Source organism: Halichoerus grypus, chromosome 7 (genome assembly GCF_964656455.1).
Source record: "Halichoerus grypus chromosome 7, mHalGry1.hap1.1, whole genome shotgun sequence".
Lineage (NCBI taxonomy): Eukaryota > Metazoa > Chordata > Mammalia > Carnivora > Phocidae > Halichoerus > Halichoerus grypus.
In genome coordinates, this window is record NC_135718.1 from 17,191,740 (window position 1) to 17,208,526 (window position 16,787).

General features: G+C 44.3%; 1 long non-coding RNA gene across 17 annotated transcripts in view; it reads right to left on the reverse strand.

The window, feature by feature from the left end:
• Positions 1-16,787, reverse strand: part of LOC118521048 (uncharacterized) — a 119,044-nt gene that overhangs the window by 82,738 nt on the left and 19,519 nt on the right. For 15 of the 17 annotated variants that reach the window (XR_004909947.2, XR_013449624.1, XR_004909950.2 and 12 more), the window contains exons 4-5: positions 1,774-1,982; positions 718-842 (exon numbers count right to left, since the gene is read on the reverse strand). This is a non-coding gene — a long non-coding RNA (uncharacterized LOC118521048). Of the gene's footprint in view, positions 1-717; positions 843-1,773; positions 1,997-5,060; positions 5,193-16,787 lie in introns of all 17 variants that reach the window. The other 2 variants (XR_013449627.1, XR_013449628.1) reach the window with 2 other exon arrangements.

Consider the following 16,787-nt stretch of genomic DNA (forward strand, 5'->3'; position numbering starts at 1 on the left):
AAAATTTTTATATTCTAATATTTTAGGTAACCGTGACCTAGAAACCACAGCTCAGGAGTTCCTTTTGAAGATGACAATAGCCTTTAGTGCCTGTTGGCTGTCCTTGCCTGTGAATGTCAGCAAGAGGGAACTGGATAATGGGCACCATGGAAGTTCATCTGTCTTTACACGAATGAGGGACCTGAGGCCCTGAGAAGGCCTGAGATTTCCCAAGGTCACAGGGCTCATCCTCCTCTGGTGTTTCAATATCAATATGGTATTCTAGCCATCTCCCCTCCCCTGGACCTTTCGGACAGACCACCCTGTATCCAGTAATTAAAGAAGTAAGGTTTGGCACAGCACTTGGATACTTGTGGCTAAATATTTTGAGTGGCACTCCAGCCTGCAATTTGTAGGCACTTAGTAATTACGGATTGACTAAAAGAATAATAGTAGAGCTAGTGTTCCCAGCCCAATCTATCCACTCCCTATCAATTATTCTTTCTGCTTTGTTTTGCTGCTCTCCCCCCACCCCCAGCCCCTGTTGGCATAAAGTGTTTGCTCTGCAAGCTCTAGAGGGTGGCGTAGTCATGTTCACGTTTGGGTCCTTCTGAGCATCCCCACTGCCCACTTGAAGGCCTCCTGAGCATGCAGCAGGCACCTGCCTACCTTAGCACCGGAACCCCATGGCATATGGTTGCCGCCAGGAGCAAAGGCATGTAGATAAACTTTCCTCACCTTCTGCCAGAACTCCCTAGGAAATCCCCACTTCGGCAGAAACCATGTGACTCCAGGAAATCCATTCACCCGTCCGAAAGGGGGAGACCGCCTGGATGTCCACTCTTTACCAGCCAGGCATCCATCTAAAGAAGCAAAGACAAAAAAGGAAGACCTTTCTTCCATCAAGACGACATTCAATTGTAATCATTTCTTGATTCTCAGGCCACTGTCACCGCGGAGGGCTTTTTAACTCCTGGATGCTGAAAAGGTGGGGCCTTTCTTAGCTTGGGTTTTCCCCAGAGTGGACCCTAAGGAAAATATCTGGGCATATGCACTTTATTTAAGGGCTAAGCCAAGAAAGCACTATGAGGGAGAAGGATGTGAGACCAATAAATGGTGTGCGGATGAGCAGGCTCCTTCCGTGGGTGACTGGGGCTCAGTCTCACAATAGACCCTGACAGACTGGGTAGCGTGCTTCGGAGAGGTGAGGAAGCTGGGGTGTGGATCCCCCAATTCCCATCCCTCATTGGTTGAGGATCTCTCTGGGGCATTCCTTCTCTTGTATTTCCCCTTGCCCTGTGATCTGGTCCAACAGTCAGGAGGCCAGAATATGCCTCAGGCCAAGAGACCACAAAGCCATGAGAGTGTCTGGGAGCTGTCTGCTGGTGACCTTACTGGGGGTCAAGGGGGGTATGTGCCAGGGCCCCAATAGCATCTCCTATGGTTTTCGAATGCTTTCCAGGGGGAAACCACCATATCGAAGCCTCTAAGGAAGCTGCACTTTGAGCAGCGTGGTACATGCAGCAGGAACAGCTGTGGCTTTGGAATCCAAGTCTTGGGTGTGAATCTCCTCTCTGCCGCTTACCAGCTGGGCCACTGACAAGGGAACCTCTCTGAACCCCACTCTTTTTTTCATCTGTAAAGATTATAGTAAAGATTAAATGAAGTGCTGTAGATTAAGTGATGGGTATGATGCTGGGCCCATTATTGGTGACAATTAGCATCATCATAATAATTACTATTTCAATAAAATAAATCATTTGCTCTTGGAAGTTTCATGATCCGGGGGCTCACCAGACAGAAGGTCCAGGAAGGGTGATGTCTTCTTAATTTTAACTCTTGGTTTTCTTCAATTCACTCATCCGTTTGTTCATTCAACAAATATTTTTGAGAACGCATTTCAGTGACCTCGTCGGCAAAGAAGAGGGTCGGCGGTAATTGCTACAATGGCTAGTTCTCAAATGCCTTCTAGCATTTACCATCTTTCAATCCGCAACTGTGCTCTGCAGGAAGACAGCTTCGTTTCATGAAAAAAGAATGTTATAATGATATAATCGGGTTTAGATCTTGACACTGACTAGCTACATGACTTTGAGTAAGTTTGAATAACCCTTCTGAACTTCTCCATCTGTGAAATGGGCATGAGAACACCCACCCTTGCAGGGCATCCCACAAATCTCCTACAGCACCAGGCACATGATAAGAAACTGACATGGTTGCCTCCTGCTCATCCTCTGATCTCTGGGCTATGCACAATTTAATAGCTAAGTGTTACAGGGTATGGAGAGGAGAAGCATTTCAGACCCTTGCGTAAAGGTGAGAGTGACACAGCAGACCGTAAGTAAGCTGAGCTCATCAGCCACGCTTCTGTGTGACATAAAAGGACAAGCCCTGCTAGTCTGTGACTCCCGAGACAGAGTCTCATTCAGCTGGTCATTCCCCCACACCCAGCTCAGTGTCTGCAAATAGTAGCAACTCTGTTGATACTTGCTGATAAACAAATGAAACAAATCCTGCCTGCTTCTCCCAACAACAGCACAACAAAAGCACTTCAAAGAAGACACCATAGACAAAACTAAGATCCTTGAGGACAAGGAGGGTGGCATTTCTTGGTACCAGGGACAAACCAGCTTTGTACTTGGTTGAATAACATTCTATCCAAGTGGAATAAAATGTCTCAAAGAACCAGGATCCACCTGCACTGCAAATGCAGAGCACTGTGCTACGGGTCCCTGTTCCAAGGAGACCCACTTAGGATCTTAATCGCTTCAAATATAGAGACTAAAAGGCAGACATGTGAACAACTGCAAATGGAAAACTGCAGTGTTCTGGTTCCAAGGATGGTCTACCCAGCAGCGTGAAAGGCAGGATCGCAGGCCCCGCCCTGGACCTGCCAGATCAGAATCTGCATTGTGTGAGCTGCCCACGTGACTCTGGGGTGTGAGCCACGTTGGCGGCGCTTCTCTAGGTTGGCTGCACAACAACTGGGGAGTTTTAAGAAATATTGATGCCTGATTTCCACCCCCAAATGCTGATTATTTGGTCTGGAATATAGCTTAGGCAAAGTGATTATAAAGAAGAAGAAGAAGAAGAAGAAGAAGAAGAAGAAGAAGAAGAAGAAGAAGAAGAATCATCATCCCCTGGGGAACGCAGCCCAGGTGGAGAGCCCTGTAGAGACCTCCACTGGGCAGCTAACACAGCAAAAGGGCTCATTCTGCCTCATGGAGAGTTCCCTGAGTTCTTCGTGGTGCCTCCTATCTGGCAGTTGGAAAGAAGGCTTTAATGTCGTCAGACACCAGGCCTCCCCCTACGGAGAGAAGAAAGAGTTAACCCCAAATGCAGCCTTCCCTCTCCTGCTTCCACGTGTCCACCCACCGCTGAGCCTCGCTCGCATTCACGACAGCTTGGACATCTGGTTCCGTTCCTTGGAAATGTCTCCCCTTCTCATTGCTTTCCTCCCTTCAGGGACAGCTTTCCCTGGTCCTGCCCAGAAGAATGACCTGAGGCCAGGGGATCTAGCCTGGGAATGTCCCCACTGCCTGCTCCCCGGTCCAGACCTCCAGGTGGGGGTTTGAAGTCATTACATCAGCCCTGGCCGGGGCAGCACGTTCATCAGAAATGTTCCAATCCTCCCAGGAGCCTCCCTGGGACAAGCACAAGGTTCTGGCTAATTTTAAATGTAATTAAAAGATTTTCTTCCTTTCTTTCTTTCAAGGCATGATCAATTTCCATAGCTCCCCCTTCTTAGAATACTGTTCCTCTGAGGTCTTCTTTTTTTTATTTTCCAGATTTTTCTCCCCAAACAAGAACACTTATAACAGATGCAAGTCCTTTGCTTATTTAGCCTAGTGAATCAGCAGACAGTATTTTTACAATGCAGAAAGGTTTTTTAATGGGACATGAAAAAGGTCCTGCCTCCCAAAACACTAATAATAATAAAAAAAAAATTCCTTTTTTTAATTTTCTTCAAATTGCTTTTTATAACCCATTCAGCATTTTCAGGGACATAATTAAAACATCAAATAGTTTTCCTGGCGGTTATGCTAAAATGTGAATACTTGAGGTAGCAACTATTATTAGATATTAAAATGGACTTGAGTATTTATTTAAAAGATCCTCTTAAGTAACTATTCATTTGGGTTTGCTCTGTTTAATAAAAAGACGAGCCCCATAATGTGAAAATACCTGTTTCTAATAAAGACCATAATTGGTAGCAGGAGGACTTTTTTTTAAATATAAAATATGTATTTTGTTCACTATTTTTCCAGCTTAATATGACTAATTTCCCCATTCAACTTTATCCCTAAGGAAAACTATTGAAAGAAAGGCCATTACCAATACATGAAGCTCACTAGTTTGCTTTCGCAGGATGTAATTACTATCAAGAAGGCTAGTAGCCGGGTAATTTTGGATTAAATGAGTACATAGCCTGAAAAAGGATAAATTAACCTCTGTAGAACTGAAATTAGATTCCAGTAAATGATTGTTCTAGCTCAACACACGCTGAGCCCAAGGCTGAGGATGATGTTGCCCGGGAAGAAAAGCCAGTGAAATGCTGAATGCCCCTTGGAGGGTGGGGGGAGGGCAGGGCAGCCAACTCAGGAAGGAAAGGATGGGGCAGAAATGGAAACGGAGAGCAGTCGTTTCTCTCGCTTTTCCACGGGTCCCAGCAGGCTTCTCAGAGACTAAGGCAGATCAGGTCAATTCACTGGACACACTGTTATGGACAGCGTATGACAGGCTAGAGCCGTGCCTGATACACAAAGAAGAATGTTGGAACAAATACGGAAGAAACTACCCTCATCTCCCTGGGGCTTATTAATGACAGTGAGACCAGTGAGCAAATCTAGAATACAAAACCGTGTGCACTAACTGCCTTCTGAACGGCACAGATATGAGAAGCTTAGTGTGGAATCGCTGCTTGGTTCAGAACAAGATGGAAGGCTTCTCGGCAGAGGTGGCATTGGCTGGACCTTGCAAAACATGTTGGCTAGAGAAATCGTGCCCTGCTAAGTTCGCCCTTCTAGAAACGCCTGCCAACACACTAGAATGTGTTGAAACTCCTAGAATTATTTTCATACCTGTGACTCTCGTTCATGAACTCGTATCCAAGTGTTCAGTCCTTGCTTTCTTTGTGAGATGGAGAACAAGGGCCACGGGAATGGCAAACATTAACTAGATAGATGTCAGCCCTGGCAAGGCACTGTTAAATGCTGCCGAGAAACAAAAAGAGAAGGGGTAGCAAAATTTACATCTCCATCTGGCAATCCACTTAAAGATCAGGATGCATCTGATCTGCCCTGACTGCCAAACCGAGCAACCGTAGGCAGTCTGCAGTAGGTACCCGGTGAGTGCCAGCATTGTGGATGCTGTGGAAGGGGGCAGATAGCAGTGAGCCCACAGGTCCTGGCAGCTGGGAAGTCTAGCTTAAGAACAGAAGACTTGAACTTGCAGCTAATACACCCAAGTGAAGAACTGGGACCGGGAGACACAGCAGGCAGAGAGGAAAGGCCAGTGCATTCCTTGGCCGGGACACTACTGGCACTTTCCAAACCAGAGAACAGATAGTTTCGATCAGGAGGGAGAGATTCCCCAAGAGAATCTTCCTTCTCCCTCTCTCTGCTTCCTCTGTCCTTTCTAAGCACATCCCAGTTCCCCAGCCCTTATCTAATTCGATGAGGCTGGCCAGTGTTATTTTGGGAGGAACAAGGGCTGGGAAAGACTCCATTGCCAAGTTCTTCTTGATGAAAGGCTTTTGCGTTCTCCGCTCCGTAACCCCCACCCACTCAGAGGGCTGGCCCCAACCCCCCAGGCCCCAAGGTGAAGGACCCAGCTCCGCAGGTGGGGAGCGCACCTGGGGATGCCGCAGCCCTTCCCGTGGCCTCCCAAATGGAGTTGTGATGGAGGGTAAACACACAAGAAGGGAGAGAATTCTGTGGAGCCCGTGCCGAACACATATCTAAAGCCAAAGAATTTTGTTTCACTACCCTCTGTTGAAGTAAAAACAGCTCCAAGAGTATTCCCTGGAGTGCGAAACGGTTCTCTCATCATACAGGGTTCAAAGACACTGCGAGGCGTGTAGCGTAGCTGAAAATGTCTGTATATAATAATGCCTTTATGATGTTGTTTTGTTTCTGGCTTGCCTTTACCTGAATTATCTGAAGACATTGTTTGAGGCTATGAAAAAATATGAATAATATTAGGCCTTGAGATCAAAAATCATTTTTTATTTCCATGGTTGTGAGCCGCCCATATCCCACGCACGGCTCTCAATTTCCAAAGCAGCAGTGAAATGCTGGGGAGATCAGGTGAGGTGTTTTTTTTTTTTTCTTTTTCTTTATCTTATTTTTATTTTTGTTATTATGCACTGGTCTTGAAGCCGTCGAAAGCTGTTTGAAATGGCAAAACTAATCATGGGGAGAAACCGCAATTTAAACGTGAGAAGAAAGGGAACTACACACACCTGCCTAACAAGATGTCCGCCCAGTGGGACGAGTGACTGACACCTTCAGGATGGTCCGGCAACCCAGTGGCTCCGAGACGTGATGCTACCAGAATCGATGACCAGCGCTGACTGGAGATCCCCAGAGGGCTTTCCATGTGAGGAGACCACAACTTTTCGGCCCACCCCTTGAAACGACAAACACGCCTTTTTTGCCTCTTTCCCTACTGTGCTTTTGAAGAACTAAGTTTGAGAAACGAAATAAGAAGTCTCATTTTTTTGCACTTGTTACTTAATCAGTGGGTGGTGCCCAACCCATGTCCCACCAGGCCACCGAGGGCCAATGCCCCAGCCGACAGACATTCACCTCAGGCTGACCTGCGTGCAGGCGTGGCCCCCAGGATCCACCGTATCTAACATCTAGCACCGGATGGCTCACGTCCACCACGTGAAGGCAGAGCATCTGTGTTCCGGCATCACTTCACCGCTCACGAGGTCACAAACGTAGACAAGTCACCACCCCTGCCAGGCCTCAACTTCTTTATGCTTTCTCCACACTCCCAGTTAGTAAACCTCAAAATCACAGGCCTGCTGAGACCTCAGTCTTCATTGGCCGTATTCCCAGTGAGCTTCTGAGTCACAGAGACGCGGCCTCCAACCCCTCTGTCCTTCTCATCCGCGCTGCCCTGCCCTCGTTCCTAACCCTTCTCCCCTCTCCCTCCCTGCGCTCCACCCTCACACCACTTTCAACACTTCCAGTTCTGCCCTTAACCTGTTCAAAAGCTGTCAGCTGTTTCCCAGGGCCTCTTGGTTAATGGCTGCCAGTTACAGCCCTCCCCAACCTGCCAGACCTACCTCCTGGCCCACCGCTTCCTCAGTGCGCCTACCCTCCAGCCCAAGGTCACATCTGCTTGTCCACACACCCGTATGCATTGCACCTCCAGACACATGCTCACACTGATGCTTCTTCCCGGAATGCCCTCTACCTGCTACACCCCTACCCTCACCCCTAATCTCTGCATATCAAAACTTTTTCTATTGGATTGATGTATAAGACGATGCAGCAAAACTATGTGAGAAAATAGAAACAAGCTAGATGTCTAATTGGACTGAAATGGCTAAAGCAATCATGGGACAAGTATACAATGACTTTATAAACCATGGCTTTAAAGAACATTTAATGATAGGTGAAAACTCATCGTTCTGTTAAGAGAGTAGACCCCAAAAGTATGTATTCAGTATAAGCCCAGTTTGTGAACTGTGTGTGTGTGTGGTGTCTGAATATATAGACCTATATACATAGAGGAAAGTCTAGAAGGAATACACCAAAATGGTACTTCTGTTTTCTTCTGGCTGCTGAGATTCTGAGCACATTCATTTTCTTCTTTACACTTTTTAATATTTTCTCATAAATATGTATTGTTTTTAAATTTTAAAGTACAGTAAATAAACATTAGCCATAAAACAGTAAACAAAAGAAATCCTACTGTTGCTCAAGTGTCGTCTCAAACATTCTGTCCTCAAAGGTCTTGATGGCGTGCCTCATCCCCCCCACTAACCTCCACTGACCGGCTGTGACTTCTTCCACCTTTGAGCTCCAGCTATGCCACATGGCCTGTCCTTCTTCATGCCCGCGTGACCGTGTGCATCCTTTATCCCTCCCCTTTGGCTGTCAACCGCCTGGGAGTAAGGACTCTGTGTCACATCTGCCTCCTCTCTCAGTCCAGACACAGAGCAGAGCCTCTGTGAGTGCTTTCTACTTGAATTGGCCACACTCAGTTTCTAGATCCAAAAGGGTCACTGACAGGATAGTCTACACTTCCACGTCAGCCATCCTAGACATTTCAGCACATCTTTTTTTGTAGCTCTGCAGGGAACTAGTTTGAAGAAAAGTAGATCAAAAAACCCTTATTTATTCATTTCTTCAGGAAAAAAAGGACACCAACTCCAACTCACCTCTGGTCTCTTCTTGTTAGCTTTCTCAAGAGACACTTGGCAGCACTGACACTGGAATACAAAGACTGTGTGTTCAAGGGTTCCTAGTGAGTGTCCCTCAAAGAGCATCCTCATTCTTGAAAACCTAAGTCGTATATGGATAGCCATTACTCACATGTTTGACCTCTTGATTCCTGAGCTACGAAGTGCCAGACACTATAGATTGAGACCCATGTGGCCAGTAATTTCACCCCGATCTCTAGCAAGAGGCTTTCCCAAGCGTTGTCATCAACCTGGACCTCAAACCAAGGTTCTGAAGAGTCACAGAGCCTCAACTGCAAAGACTTCCTCTTCTGGCCTCTGGAGCCCTTGGTAACAGGAGTTCTTCTGCAGCCCCCATCATTTTGTTTTCCTCAAGCCAGGGAAAGGCAATTCTCTGATCTAGGTAGGAGGGACCGATGGAAATTACCCAGTTAGGCAGTGACTCAGCCCCTCAGGGAGACTGGGATACATTCCCTACATTTGAGGAGAATCATTATATGAAGGAAGGATATAAGAGTTACCACAAACCAACCCCCAAGTATGCCCCCTTCTCTGAGTCCTCTTCATCCTGCAAATCCTGTTCAATCCCAGCCCTAAAGGAGACCATCTGAGACTATCCATCCACAATCACTTCCTCCCCTGAACCCCCACAACCTATGCAATACCCACCTCATGAAGTTTTATGAAAATCATTCACAATGTAAATAGAGCATCCAACACAGAGATGAATATATAGTAGGTATTTGATCATTACCATTAATAAGCCATCATACAGTTTTTATTAGTGCTATCTGTTCAATTTCATGTCAGCTCCTTGAAGATAGGGATCACATCTTCGGAAGTAAAGCTCTAACTGTTCATCCTTGTTGGGAAATGGATTGTGGTAGATCTCAGGAATTTCCTGGATAGCTGAGAGTTCAATTCTTTGAGTACGACGCACAGATATTCTTAGAGGCTACTATTCAGACCACTGTCCTACAACCCCCTGCCTTGAACCCTCACACAGAGCAGAGTCCAGGTGGTTGAAGTCAGCGTCTTCCAGGACCGTGAAGGTGTGCGACGCTTTCCATGTTCCTTATCACAGAACAATCCCACATCTCTCCCTTCTTCGCTGACTTCTGCCTCAGCTGTTTGGGAGTCTGTCTTTGTCCCCTCATCATCACATCTAATCCCCCCACAACCAGTGTGATTGCTCCGATGTCACCACTCTCTTTCTACTTCTCTCTGCCCTCTGCTCTCTCTTCTCCCTTTTGCCTCCTCTCAACAATCTTGCTTTTGTGTAGAAATGGGTGGCCTCCCTGGGCATTGCCCGATGTTCCTCTCAGGCCCCAGCACCGGGGGTCCTCCCTGCCTGGGTCCACACATCACTACTGCCACTTTTACTCCCTAAGGAGGCTCCCTTTCTCATTACATCCAAGCCAGCTATCATTCTGGATGATGAAAATTTCCTCCTCCTGGTAGAGAGTTAAAGATGTTCGATTTTCAATAAAAACTGGTTGATTCAGTGAAGCAGTCACTGAACAAGAAACTACAGGCTCAGGCCCGTATTCAGCCTCAGCATATAAAGGATGAGTGTGATCCACAGAAACTTCCCAAAGCCATCCAAGGCTCTGCTGAGTTTTGAGGGAAATAGAAAGTTTTAGGTGAGTTAGTTTGATTTTTGTAATTTCCTAAAGACATTTGACATCAGAAGCTTCTAGGGCTCCAGACATCTCGGTCTCTGTGGCATGACCCAGCGTGAGGCAAGACGCCGGGAGAACAGACACTGCCTCGTTCTGCAGCCCTCTGCAGATAATTAGCACGGCAAGGAGCAAACAAATTCATGCCTACTGCTCTGTCTCCATGGCTCTCGGAGAGGTCTGGGAGAGAGGGATTTCTCCCTCCTCAGCTGACGCACGTGGAGGTGACTGGGGAGAGCCGTGCAGAAGATGAAAACCCTGTCTCATGAAGCAACACCGCCACGCGCTCTGTGAACTTCTTCTGATTTGCAAATGAAATTTTTCCCACAGACAATGCAGGCAGCACCAGGCCCTGACTGAAGACACAACTCATGAAAGTCTCCAAGTCAGAGTCAGAAAAACCTCCAGCCGCTGAAGGCAGAAGGCAGCGCTGGAAATAATGAACCACATTAACTAAGAAGCCGCAAAAGCCATCTCTATTAGACAGCTGTGCGGGTCAAAAGGAAACCAGACAGGAGACATCAAGAGGAAACTCAGGCTCCCCAGGATAATTGCAGTGCAATTAATACAGGGTGAGTCACTGCCCTTGGTGGAAGTGGGATCCTGCTGCAGCGAAGAGCAGAGGGCTCCCAGACCAACCATTCCCCTTCCTCACCATCTGCGGAACCCAAGGAAACATCCTCAGGAAATAGGTCAATAAGATGACGTCGCCATTTAAAAATCAACTGCAGAATCCACAAATATCAACACAGAAAGTGCATCCCGTAGAAACCTGCAAATAGATTTTAAAAGATGTCTGTCCCGGTTTGTAGGCGCGCCGCGTCTCTTACAGTAAGTCAAGGGAACAGTTACCAAGAGAGAAGGAAAAAGGAAGACAAGGTGAAACCAACCGGCACTGAGCCACTACAGGGTACTGGCTACTGGGTCCTTTGGTTTCCTCCTCATTACCCTATGGGATCATCTTTCTGTCCCCCATTTCATAGATCTGGAAACTGAGTCAAAGAGATTAAAGAAAACACAAGAAAGCAGAGGTAGAGGGTGAGGGCAGGGGGCAAGAGGAGAAAGAACACTAATTAATCGATGAACAATCCCCCACATTCTCCTCTCATCTCCTTCCCCCTTGGACCTTTCCCTCTTGGAATACTAGACCTCACACAAAGCAGAGATGACCATGTTATAAAAAATACCACAGGGCTCTTTCAAGAGCCACATGCAAGTCACACATAGGACTGAGCAACATGTCAGCCCTTCATGAGCACACAGCGCATGCACCGAACCAAGGAGGGAGAACGGCAGTGCTCAGGGTATGGATGCGTCTATCGACTGGGGAGCGTGTTCCAAAACAGACTCTTGGGTGGACTCTGGATCAGTAGGTGATTCTGATGAGGGAGGTGGCCATAAACTATGCTTTAAAAATTACAATTGTAGAAGTTTAATTTTTTGAATTAAAATCTGCCGGGTGGTTCTAGGGAGCATTTCTCCCTCCCCACCTAGGAATGCCTATAGAGTCTGAAAACTTTCTGGGATGCGGAAGGGCAGAAGCAGCCCAGTCAAGTGCCTGGCCACCATTCCTCCCATCTCAGCAGCCCTGTGCAAAAGCAAATTAGTTGGGACAGTGCTATGCTGGAGCTGGCTGGTACCTGCTCACAAAAGCCAATTGTCAACTATTCAAAAATTGGCAAGCTGCTTGTTAAACCTTAGCAGCTTAAAACTTGCCACAGTGGGAGCATTTATACCACAGTAATGGGCAAACACTAAAAATCAAGGCTTTTTTTCTTTTTCTCTTTTCCTTAGACAGCAAGTTTACCAGCACACTACTAGTTGCAAGTGACAGAAAGGCACTCAAACCAGTTTAATTAAGAAGGGAGATTTATTTGTTGTAATTACTAGGAATCCTACGGGTAGAACTGCCTTTAGGGCTAGCTGGATCTAAAAGCTTAAAAGATATTTTTCTTTGTGTTGGTTTTAATGGGCAGACAGACTTCCTCCATGTATTAAGGAATATGGCAGGTACCTGTCCCGTATTCAAATTCACCCAACTTACAAAACCCAAAGGAAAGGGATTATCCTCGGGGCTCCTGGGTGGCTCAGTTGGTTAAGCGACTGCCTTCGGCTCAGGTCATGATCCTGGAGTCCCGGGATCGAGTCCCACATCAGGCTCCCTGCTCAGCAGGGAGTCTGCTTCACCTTCTGTCCCTCCCCCCTCTCATGCTCTCTCTCTCTCTCTCATTCTCTCTCTCAAATAAATAAATAAATAAATCTTTAAAAAAAAGAAAGAAAGAAAGGGATTATCCTCTGTTAGCTCTACAGAGAAGTCCTGAGAGGATTCTGATTAGCTTTGGGTCACGTGCCCATCCCTGAACCAATCACTAAGATGAGGGAGAAGGAGGACTCTAACTGGTCAGCAAGGATCATGTGACCTGCCCTGAGATGAGGATGCAGCCACCATGGTTGACATTTGGGTTTTTTTTAAAACTTAGGTGAGACAACAGACAACAAGGCCTTCTGAAATTAAAGGTTTTGCTCAGACTATCAGCACACTGGATAGTGGAAAGGCTTTAGGAAGTCAATGGAAATCAGGCAGTGAGGAAAGCTCACATAAAAGGACTTAATAATTGTCAAATGATCAGATAGAAAAATGGTAAGCATAGGGTATCAGAGCCAGAGAGCCAGTAGCATTTGCTACTACCCCATGAGTTGTTGTGAGGATGAGGTGAGATCTATGTGAACAGGGGGAGGCAGATGCCAGGCATGTTGCAAATGCTCAATAAATGGAAGTTATTATTATTATTATTATTATTATTATTATTATTTTATGTATTTATGTGACCTCAGATTCCTCATGTAGAAAAGGAAAATAATGATAATAAGACCTACTTTGTGGGGTTGCTATGAGGTTATGAGATACTGTAGTACAGGCCTGGCCTATCATGGCTACTCCATATAAATCATAACTATCCCTATCAGGTAGAAACGTTCTTTTCCAAGGCTCCCTTGCTCTTGCTTCAGCGCCTTCTTTGAATCATCAAAATAAACACTTGACATTCTCCTTCCTTTCCTCTGAGCACATCAAGAAATAGTCAAGGAAATAAGACAACCATTTTGTCTCCAAAAAGAACCTTCTGGAAATGTGTTTCTCTGGCAGTTTTTCCAGAGCAGGTGGATTTGGTTGAAGGGAAGTCAGATGTTAGCAAATATTTTCTCTCATGCTGATTTCCTGAGAAAATTGTACAAGTTACTGAAAGGTTAAAAAAAATCCTCCACCTCTCCAACTTCAAAAAAGACATGGAAGGGGGTATCACTGGAGTACACAAGATCTTTAGCAGAGTGGATAATATCAATGCATGTTGCTACTTTTGATACTGCCTCGATGACAGGAGTGGGGGCAGAAGTAGAAGTTCAAAAAAAACAAATTCAGAAGAGATAGATGGGAAGAGCTTTGTCACTCAAAGAATAATAAATGTTTGCAATGGCCTACTGGGCAAGGCTGGTGAGGTAAAGACAGTGGGTTTGTTCAAGTAGCAATTAGATGCTATCCTGGGGGAAAGACCGTATTACAAGAGAGAAGCATCAATGTGCTGAATGGCTTTTCACACTCCTAACACTGCCTATGTTCTTTTCATACTCTTAAGGGTCTGCAGTCCCAGCAGAATATGTGAGCACAGAAATTAGGCCCAGCAGTATGCCCTGGGAAACTGGGCCAAGAGAAAAAATGCTGTTCAGGCAGGACCACAATTTGCAATGTTTGGCTATAGCATTCATTTCATTTCCATTGTTTCTTAGGTCTTGGGAAACACAGATGATGCTAGGGCAGAGAGTGGGAGAGAGTCAGGTCCTCAGGTCCCCACTAGTTATGCTCAGCTGTGCCCAATTATGCCATATGAAGCCTGCTACCTTCCTGGGTTGGTGAATTCAGTGGCATATACGAATGGCACATTAAAGTACATGATGATCCTAAATAAGAAAGGCCCTTGGCCAAAGCACAGAGCTTTTCTTCTTGGAAGTCCGTCCTGATCTTTGCCTTTCCTACTCTCGGGGAACCTTATTTCTGCACCATTTTCCCAACATGGGGAAAAGTCAGTATTTTCAGATATTTTTCAAGACACAATTTCTAGACTCCATGTGGACAGTAGTGTTTCACATGTCTACTGTTAAGGTCTCTTAAGTTTTGTATCAAAAACATAATTTAACTGTACAGTATAACTTCTTTATTTCACCATAAAGATAAAGTATTAGCATAGTGGCCTCCCAAATCTTACTCCCAAGTCACATTTAAGAGGAATAGGCAGACACACATAGAATCTTGAACGTAAAAGGAAAGAGACCATTGAGAATGAACAAATATTTGAGAGGTGCTCATCTCAAACATGAGAACTAAAACTAAGGTAACCAATTTACTCTGGCAACAGAAAAAAATTTTAGAATTTGTATAAATAAGATCTCAAAAAAATCAAATAAAAATCTTGGAAATTAAAATTGGGGCCACAAAAAAATTAATAGATGGGCTGGAAAACAGCATGAAATAGCTGTGAAGCAATTTAATCATGTAGAAAACAGAGGAGGCATTTGTGCCAAATATAATTTAAAACAACAGTAAGATTAAAATATAACAAAAACAGTTGAGATGTGGAGTCTAGATTTGTTTTTCCCAAGTTCATCTAAAAAGATCCCTAGTTGGAAAGAATGAGGGAAACAGAGCGGAGAAAACAAATTGTTTTATTTTAATAGAAAACAAAAATTTTATTGAGCTGATCGTTCATATTGATGGGACCCACTAAGTTCCTAGAAAAATAAGATGAAGATGACTTTAAGCTAAACATACCATGTAAAACTTTATAAAACTGAGGCTAAAGTGAAAAAAAAGTTCCATAAGACTTCCAGGCAGAAAAGAATCATTCATTTACAAAAAAACAATAAAATTGGAATCAGACTTCTCAATAGCATGCTGTTAGGAAAATAGTTAAGAAATGATGTTCAAATGTGTGAGAAAATGATTTTTCACCTATAATTTCATATCCATTCAAATTTCACTCAAATGGGAGGACAAAATAAATATTTTTCTGACATTCAGAAAATCACAAACTTTATCATGCTTATATTCTCTGAAAGATTCACTTAGAAAAAGCAAAGCAGGAAAGGAGTAGATGAGGAATTCAAGACACAGTTTGTTTAATGTATAGTTAAATGCAAATAATTTTGATGCACAAAGAAATGTATAAATATTAATATTTGGAAAATCTCCAATGATGTCAACATGAGAACATGAGAAGATGGGGAGGAGGGAAAGTAAAAGCAAGCTGAGATTTAGAGAGAGAGAGTATGTGTGTGTGTATGTGTGTGTGTGCTCTAGACATTAACAGAAAAGTAAAAGATGAAATATGTGTTGAAAGCGTATGGGGAAAACCTCTAGTAATGGTAGAGTAACTCCTATTGGTACAAACCTCCTTCAGGTACCAACTGTAAACTTTGGACAAAATATATAAAATATATATATTAAAAGACATTAAGAGTAACGAAAACCAGGCAGAAACTGGGAGAGAGTCAATACTTGGAAGAAGGGAACAGCAATGAGTGAATCTCTCATTTTTATAACTCTTCACCCAAGGATAGATGGTGCCTGGTAGGGCAACTAAAACTTGGATAGAAACCCACAGTCTCACTGGCATGAGGATCCACAAGACAGAATTTGTGATGACCACAGGAGCTAAAGAGTGAGAGAAAGTCTCAGAAAGGAGAGAATTAGAGGAGGGGAGGCTCGGTTTTAGAAATAAATTGTGCTGAGGTGCCTGGGTGGCTCAGTCAGTTAAGCATCTGCCTTTGGCTCAGGTCATGATCCCAGGGTCCTGGGATCAATTCCCACATCAGGCTCCTTGCTCAGCAGGTAGTCTGCTTCTCCCTCTCCCTCTGCCCCCCACTCAAGCTCTCTCTGTCTCGCTCTCTCTCTCAAATAAATAAATAAAATCTTTAAAAAAGAAAGAAATTGTGCTAACTCCTGAATTATGCTCATGTGAGGCAGACTTCAAGCAGTCCACCTAAGTCAACAACCACAGAAGACTTAAGAGTTTGAAGTTTGAGTCTGATTGAGTTAAGTGACTGCTAAAGCAAAAATATCTATACTCTTCAGAAGATTATAACAGAATCCTTTAAATTGTTCAAAATGTATCATTCAAAATGTCCAGGACACAATCCAAAATTACTGGACATGTGAAGAAATAGGAAAATATGACTCATCCCTAAAAGAAAAGGCAATCATCGGAAACTTCTTGCAAGATGAACAGGATGTAGAAATTAGCAGACAAGGATATTAAAGCAGCTATTGCAACTACACTCACATGACTATGAATAAATAAAAGGAAGAAATCTCAGCAGAGAAATAAAAACCATAAAAAAAGAATCAAAATTCTCTAAAAATTCTAAAATTTCTTAAATAGATTTAACAGCAGATTGTACATTTGGATTATTTTAATAAGTGAACTTGGAGATAGAGCAAAGAAATGATCCAATCAAAAAATCAAAACAACAGAATGATAACTTTTTTAAATGAACAGAGCTACAGTGACCTGTGGGAGAATATCAATACCATGTAACTGAAATATAAGAAGGAATGGCTACACAAAGGATTCTGGGAAGATGGCAGAGTAGGAAGCACCAAGAATCTCCCTCCCAACTAGACAACAATCACAATGGCAGAATCTATCTGATGTAACTGT